Source organism: Papio anubis, chromosome 5 (assembly GCF_008728515.1).
Source record: "Papio anubis isolate 15944 chromosome 5, Panubis1.0, whole genome shotgun sequence".
NCBI classification, from domain to species: domain Eukaryota; kingdom Metazoa; phylum Chordata; class Mammalia; order Primates; family Cercopithecidae; genus Papio; species Papio anubis.
In genome coordinates this window covers 27,068,480-27,075,573 of record NC_044980.1, presented here as the reverse complement: position 1 = coordinate 27,075,573, position 7,094 = coordinate 27,068,480, and the positions used below count along the sequence as shown (strand labels likewise).

The window sequence follows — 7,094 nt, the reverse complement described above, 5'->3', positions numbered from 1 at the left end:
TTCTCCATATGGAGTTTCTATTTTATGCTCCAAGTTTTTTATTCCTTCTTTTTAAATAATTTTATAAACATAATTTGAATCATGTTATTCTCTTTCTTTAAACTATTAAAAACTTCTCCTGAACTTAAAATACAGAATCTACACTATGAAACATAAGACATGATCTAGTCATTTGCTTCATCACAAACCCTCATCACTCATCACATCTGCCTCTCTTCTTATGCTCGTACATGGCAACACCATCAGCCACATATCTTTTAAAAAAGACAGACATTATTGGAAATTTGAAAATTCTGTTTTAAATAACTTTGTGTTATAACTAGAAACAAATACAGTTATTGAATAAGAGTAGTTTTTTAATGAATGATACTTAATTATAAAAGATGGATTAAACAATGAGCACATCAATGGTGGGGATTATTTAAACTGTCATTTTATCTTTTTTGTGAGAAACAGTGCCTGGCACATTTTAGGTGCACAATAAAAACTGACTCAAGGAAATGTAATTGACTTTAATGAAACAGAATTTTTAAAGAGGTTTACTGGAGGTAGCAGCAGATATACAAATGCTTAAAACATTTAACCTGAAAGTTAGGAATAGCATTAAATAAAACTTTTAAAGAGGTCATAAAATGTGATGATGGTAATTTTTAAAGGTGTTAAGAATGCACACAAATGTGGTTAATATAGCAAATCTATTTAACTTTGAAATTCCATAAAACATTCAACTTTTAAGTCTATATACTGGATATTATGACAAAATTAGATTACAAAATCATATTATCAGTCTTACAAATGAGATAGGCTTACCTTACTTTCTTTGTACAGAAGATTGTGAAACTTATATTAGTCCATAGTTCAGACTTCCTTGCATAAACTGTACTGGCAATTACCATAAAAACATAGAGTGCCTAATAAAAATGAATCCACTGTTTGGAATAAAACTTGCCTTTTATTGAATTCAGAGTCATCACATTTCTTCTACCTAACTTCTTGAATAATGAGAGTTTCTGCACTCTTTAATGTTCTGAGAATTTTCTTTCTGAAAAACATAAAGGCTTATATTATTATGCAGAGGAAAAGGTATGGCCTTCTCTTGTGAACATGCAGCAATATTCTATTTAAATAAAGTTGATTCAGCACAAGTCCTCTGGATACTAGCTATTTTATAGTTTGAAGAAATGTAGGATACTTGTCTGAGTTGACTCTCTCATTATATGCATGCTTTCTACCATCCTGAGAGACTTTCTCAGGATGTTTCTTATAAAATATTTTAGAAGAAAAGGCACAATAAAAACATATTATTACTTTTTTCTTTTGTAGGTGTAAGATAAATATATTTAAATAAGCCTTTGGCTATTAACAAATAGTAGTCATGGACTCAAGAGGCTTATATTGCTTAATAATTTAAGGCCTCATTATTTTATATAAAAGGAATTACTTGAGATTTGAATATATCTAAAGTTTTTAAATTCATTACATTCGAAACATGATAAAATATTGAAGGCTTCTTATATAATGTTATTTTTATCTCCCATTAGATTATTAAAATTTAATAGCATTGTTTATTTGGCATAATAATTAAAATGATTAAGATGTTTTGAAAGCAAACTCTCGTAATCACATGCAACATACAAATTTATTAACATTGAAGCATGAGTAGAAATCTAAAAGTATTAACATATAGAATATTTTGATGCGATGAGTGTAATTGAACAGAATATCAAAGAAGGAAGTAAGGTTTTAAAAATGATACAGTGAGGCTGAAATTTTTCACATTAAAAACTATTTCTTTACTGGAAAATGTATTTATTTAAACAGCTCATATTAGGTTAAAATATGAATACTAAACTGAATGTACTCTTTTATATATACTTTCTATTACACTAGTGGGCGGTGTTATACACTATACCAGTAAGAACTTGTATTTTTATGTAAGAAATTTTAAAAGCCTATTAATTACATGATTTTGAGTAAATTACTTAACGCCTTCCTTTTGAATTCCTTATCTTTAAATTTAATAACAATATTAGTACTTATTTCAGAAGATTGTTATAGGATTTAATTGATGTAAAATATGTAAACACAGCATTGCTGGGTACAAATTAAATGCTCAATAAATGTTAACTTCTTATTATCACTAAATAACAAATCCCCTACTTTGTCAGATAATCTATTCCTGAAAGTATATAAAATCAGTAAGTGTTGTGTAAATAAAGAAGGGTGAGACACATGAATGGCATAAGTACTAGGGTCTTAGAAACAACACAGCATTAATGTGTATGTCAAATTAAATAGAAGCTTACAGCAGATTCTGCAGTTTTCATATAGAATAACCTTGTTAGCAGAACTCTGATTCTATGGCGGCCCTGTGACCAGTCAAATATACTCTAGTATTCCTCATTTCATGAAATCAGATGTGACTACATTATAGGATGCTAGGCAATAGAAAGAGCTAGAAGCAGCCCTTCCCATAACCTTATTGAAATGAACCCATTACTTTTCTTTACCTTTCCTTCATCTACCTGCCTGAAATAGTAGAAGTCATCTTGCAAGAATGAGACAACATGTATGAAGATGGAAGATGACAATATAAATGGTGGACGCAAGAAAGAGTCTAGTTCCTGTTGAGCCACAGTACCAGGGCTGAACAACCTGTATCTGAACCTCATAGAATGTTGTTATAGCATATACTTGTGTTTAAGCCACAAAAAGAGTTTTGTTTTTATTAGGTACAATGGAATGTACTCCTACCTGACATAAAACCGATGAATGAAAGAAATAATAAAGATACACCATGCAACCAAATATGTAACCTCCTCTTATATTAAAAGTTCTCTGTCATTCTCACTTTCTTTGTCATTTGCATTAGTTCTTTTTGCTATTTTTCCTCTTATCAATATTCTAGCTGTCCCCTTTCCATCTTCTTTACTAGTTTGTCTTCCACTTGACCATTGAAGTTTCTTGTAGATTGTTACAGAAGTAACCCCCAGTGAGTCCTGTGTCCTTCTATCCATACCCAATATTCTTCCTTCTCACATTGACTAAGATGGGGTTTATTGCTTTCCTCAGTGATTGGGATATTGGCAAATATGATGTAAGCAAAGCCTTGAAAGGCTTGGCCATAGAGGATTACTCTGCTTTTTGCTGGTGTGGGAATGAAGTCTCCGTGTGACGAATCCCAAACTAGCCTGATGGAAATGCGTGACCTGGAAAACAGCTAGCACTAAGTATCAATCATGTGAGAAAGGCTATTTTACAGCACTTAGCCCAAGACAACATGTTGAGTGATCTAAGTTGAAAGCAACCGAAGAACCACCCCATGAACCCAATCTAAATTGTTGATCCAAATGAAAGTAAACAAAACTGTTGTTAATTTTTTAAACTATTTAGTTTTAAGGTGGCTTGCTACATAAAAATAGATATATGAGACAAGCTTTCTAAAGTATCTTCTATGTTATTCTACTATATGGCTGCATGCTCTTTTCATCACTCACAAATGGATATCTTCACACTTCAAATTCCTTCTGGCCTACAGATTCTCATCTAACTACCTTCTCAATGTCTCTGTGAAAATGTTACTTGTACAGGGACTTTAAACATATGAAATGGGTATTTCTAAATCTTTCTTAGTTCCCCCTTTTGCCTCTGTGTGCCTCATGTCTCAATAACACTCACTAAATGAGTGATTTGATTAAGTATGAAATTGATAAGTAATAATTTCTCCATTTGCTGTTGTTGCTTCACATATCGTTATTTAAAAATCATGTCAATGTTTCACGAAACAGCTCTGCTTTATATCAAATTCTCTTCATCTCTATTGACACTGTAATATGAACCAAAAATCATCTCTCTCCCTAACTAAGGAAATAAAAATGCATCCAGTTACTTAGAACTTTTATTTTTCTTCGATTTATTCTGCAAAAAAACAGATAAATTTATTTTTTAATGCGGGTATCATTAAATTAACCTGCATTATATTCCATTGCCTTTGAAATAGAAGTCAAGATGTTTACATGATTCAGAAGTTTTTACATAATTGTTCACCTCATTTCCACATCTTAAATTTCTGTCTTTCTACTGTTTCTTTTTAAAATTTAAGCCAAATTTGAACTTATTTCATTACATTCAATGTCTCATACCCTTTCTATGTGTTTTTGTGTTTATGCTATTTAACCCTTCTCTCCCCATGAAAATCTATTTTGTCTTCCTGTCACTACTCGATTTAAACAACACTTCATTCAGGAGATTTTCATGGATACCTCTTCCAACTTCTAAATACATGGAGTGTCCTTATCTTATGTTACAAAGAGGGGCATGATAACAAATATTAAAGACCAACTCTTGTGGAACAAAACAAAATTTTTATGTTCACCTTTGTTGATTTCTATTATGTAAATATTTCCACCATCGTTGATTTCAAATAACATGACATCAATAGATCTGCAAAATTCCTAAAAGGTTAACAATTCCTGAATATTTAACAACTTGTTCTCATGAGCTGCTACAGGCGAGCTCCAGCACAGCACTAACTTCAGAGTCCAACTTTCTGCCAACATGTCCAGAGCACAGTTAATGTGAAGGTTCCATGGCATTAAAGTCCATCTCTCTACTTATCTTTGCTGTATTCCCACTGGCTGGAACAGTGCTGAACCCAAGTAAATATAAGCATGCACCTTATAAAGATGCATTCAGTGTAAGGAAAAAGGAATGCATGAGTGGAAATGCTATCCTGGCCTCAGGGCTACACATCATCAGGGAGCTAAAGAAGTGTCTGAGAGCAAACATCTCTATCCCTCTGTTTTGATCTACTCCCATCAGTATATTTGGGAGAGAAATTGAAATGAGTATTATAGGTAGAAAATGCTTAGCTGGTGATTTCAATTCAATTCGTATTGAAGGATACCATTTTAAAATTATATATCTCAAGTGCATATAAGTCAAAAATAGTTGGTATCGAGAAGATATTTAAAAGTAATTCAAACTATATTATGCAAAGGCTTTTGTATGTATTACTGTTAAAAACAACTAAGCTTCACAGATACTAAGTTAAACACCTAGTTACCAGTCAAAAAAAGGAACTAAATGGATGCATAACCCAGTCTCTTTCAACTTCCCTATTATCTGCAGTCTGAAGTATTTGAAATAAAATGATCTTGATTATTATAGAAAAGTTGCTTGAATAAGCTATAATTGACAGGAGATTGATTATAGAATAAGTCAACAGGAGACGCAATGAATATAAGTATAACTTTAAAGCTTTAGGAGAATAATTCCAAAAGAATAATACATGATCTCAGCCACCACAAAATTGATGCTGAAATGCTTAACGCGCATGTTTGCAAGTTAAAAAATAAAAAATTCTTAAGAACCAATTACAATATTATTTACTAAATTAGCATGTTTCCAGAATTCTAAGATGCATGTTTTTAATTTTCATGTATCTAAAATTCAAATCAATAAATAAAACACATTGAATTATAATTTAATTGCAGTATTTGTTTCCATATTAGTAATACACTAAAATAATGGTACCATCAATTTGATAAAATACAGTAATTTTATGTTATAGTAGATACTATTTTACAAATAGGAGATACAATTACAAAAGTTCCCTTTTTTTAAAGTCCGAATCCGAACAACAAAATGAAAGAGATGTGAGTAATAAATATTAGGTTATAATTAAAACAATGCAACCAAGGGACCTGAAAACATAATTACAATGATTAAAATAACATTTATTGAGTTATCATTATGGCTTTAAGACAGTGAGGTAGACATTTTCAAAAAAAATCCTTATACAATCACTTCAACAAGTTATTTTATTTTTTGCCACAATTCTTCTAAGTTTAATTTATTGAAGAGAAAAAAAGAAACTGGCAGAGACAAAAAGAAAGAGGAAACAGACAGACAAAAGCAAAAGGAAAGAACAGATTTGAAATTCAGCTACAGGTTTAAAAGAATGAGTATGAATAGTTACGATAAAGAGTATTACTAAAATTGTGGTCCAGGAATCGTATCTATAATAATTACCTGATATGCTTGTTAAAAATGAAAATTCTTTGCCTCTGCCCCAAACCTACTAAATCAGAAAATCTGTGGAAAGGGACTAGAAAACTTTATTTTTAACAAGCTCCCTAGAAAGTTTTATGCACAATAAAGTTTGAGAGAACCTGAATTGTAGGGTGAAAAAAAAAAAAAGAGATAAGCCAAAAAATAAATCAAGCATAAATTAGGACATTACAATTTTAATTATGAAGTGAGAACTGGCTAAGTATGCTGAGTAAGCGCTTAAAATTATAATACTTTCATACGAGTTTCATATGAGAATCTATTTAAAAGTAAATGCATTTCAATTGAGTCATGAATAACTGCTTACTGAAAGAGTACTTTAATAGTACAGAATACTAGATAATATTAAACTGTATATGTTATTGATAAATATGATCTAATGCTATCCTTTTCCTCTAAAGAATTTAAAATTAAGGTTAAATGTTCTAACATATATTGTTGCTTTCTTTAGAAAAAATACTTATTTTTCACATCTCTTATTCAGTTTTCTAGCTTATATATTTTGTCTACCGGGAGTCATCTGCAATGCTACAATTTTGTTGGAAAAGTCAACAATTATTGTGTCTGTATCAAATTGTATGAATATTTTTTATAAAATTTAAAAAGTATTACATATTTTTGCATGAAACTGAATATCAGCCACAAAGTCTTGAGTTTACTTGTTAATACTAAGTTCTCTGTTAATTTGAACACATAGAAATAAATATATTCTATATCTTTAAAAAAACACAGTATGGTATACAGAAGAGAAAAATTAATTGAAATTTGCCTTAATCAATTAAGTTGTACTTAAATCATCATCATTTTCTGAATTGTTAAAACATGTATAAAAATGTCCTGTCAACAACGACAAGATAACCCTAATTTTCTGTATTCATCCTCATTTGTTTTATTATTTCATTGTATTTTCACTAGATAGATTTTATTTACAGCTAGCATTGAAATATTTAATAAGAGATTGCAATTGTATCCATTTTGAATAACATGGGACTAAAAGTCATTATCTATGTGAATGGTTTTAT

At 30.4% G+C, this 7,094-nt stretch overlaps 1 long non-coding RNA gene across 1 annotated transcript in view; it reads right to left on the bottom strand.

Moving 5' to 3' along the window:
• Positions 1 to 1,024: 1,024 nt before the first annotated feature.
• LOC108586255 overlaps positions 1,025 to 7,094 on the bottom strand; it is a 40,927-nt gene continuing 34,857 nt past the window's right edge. The window contains exon 3 of the long non-coding RNA XR_001903288.3: positions 1,025 to 1,042. This is a non-coding gene — a long non-coding RNA (uncharacterized LOC108586255). The remainder of the gene's footprint in view (positions 1,043 to 7,094) is intronic.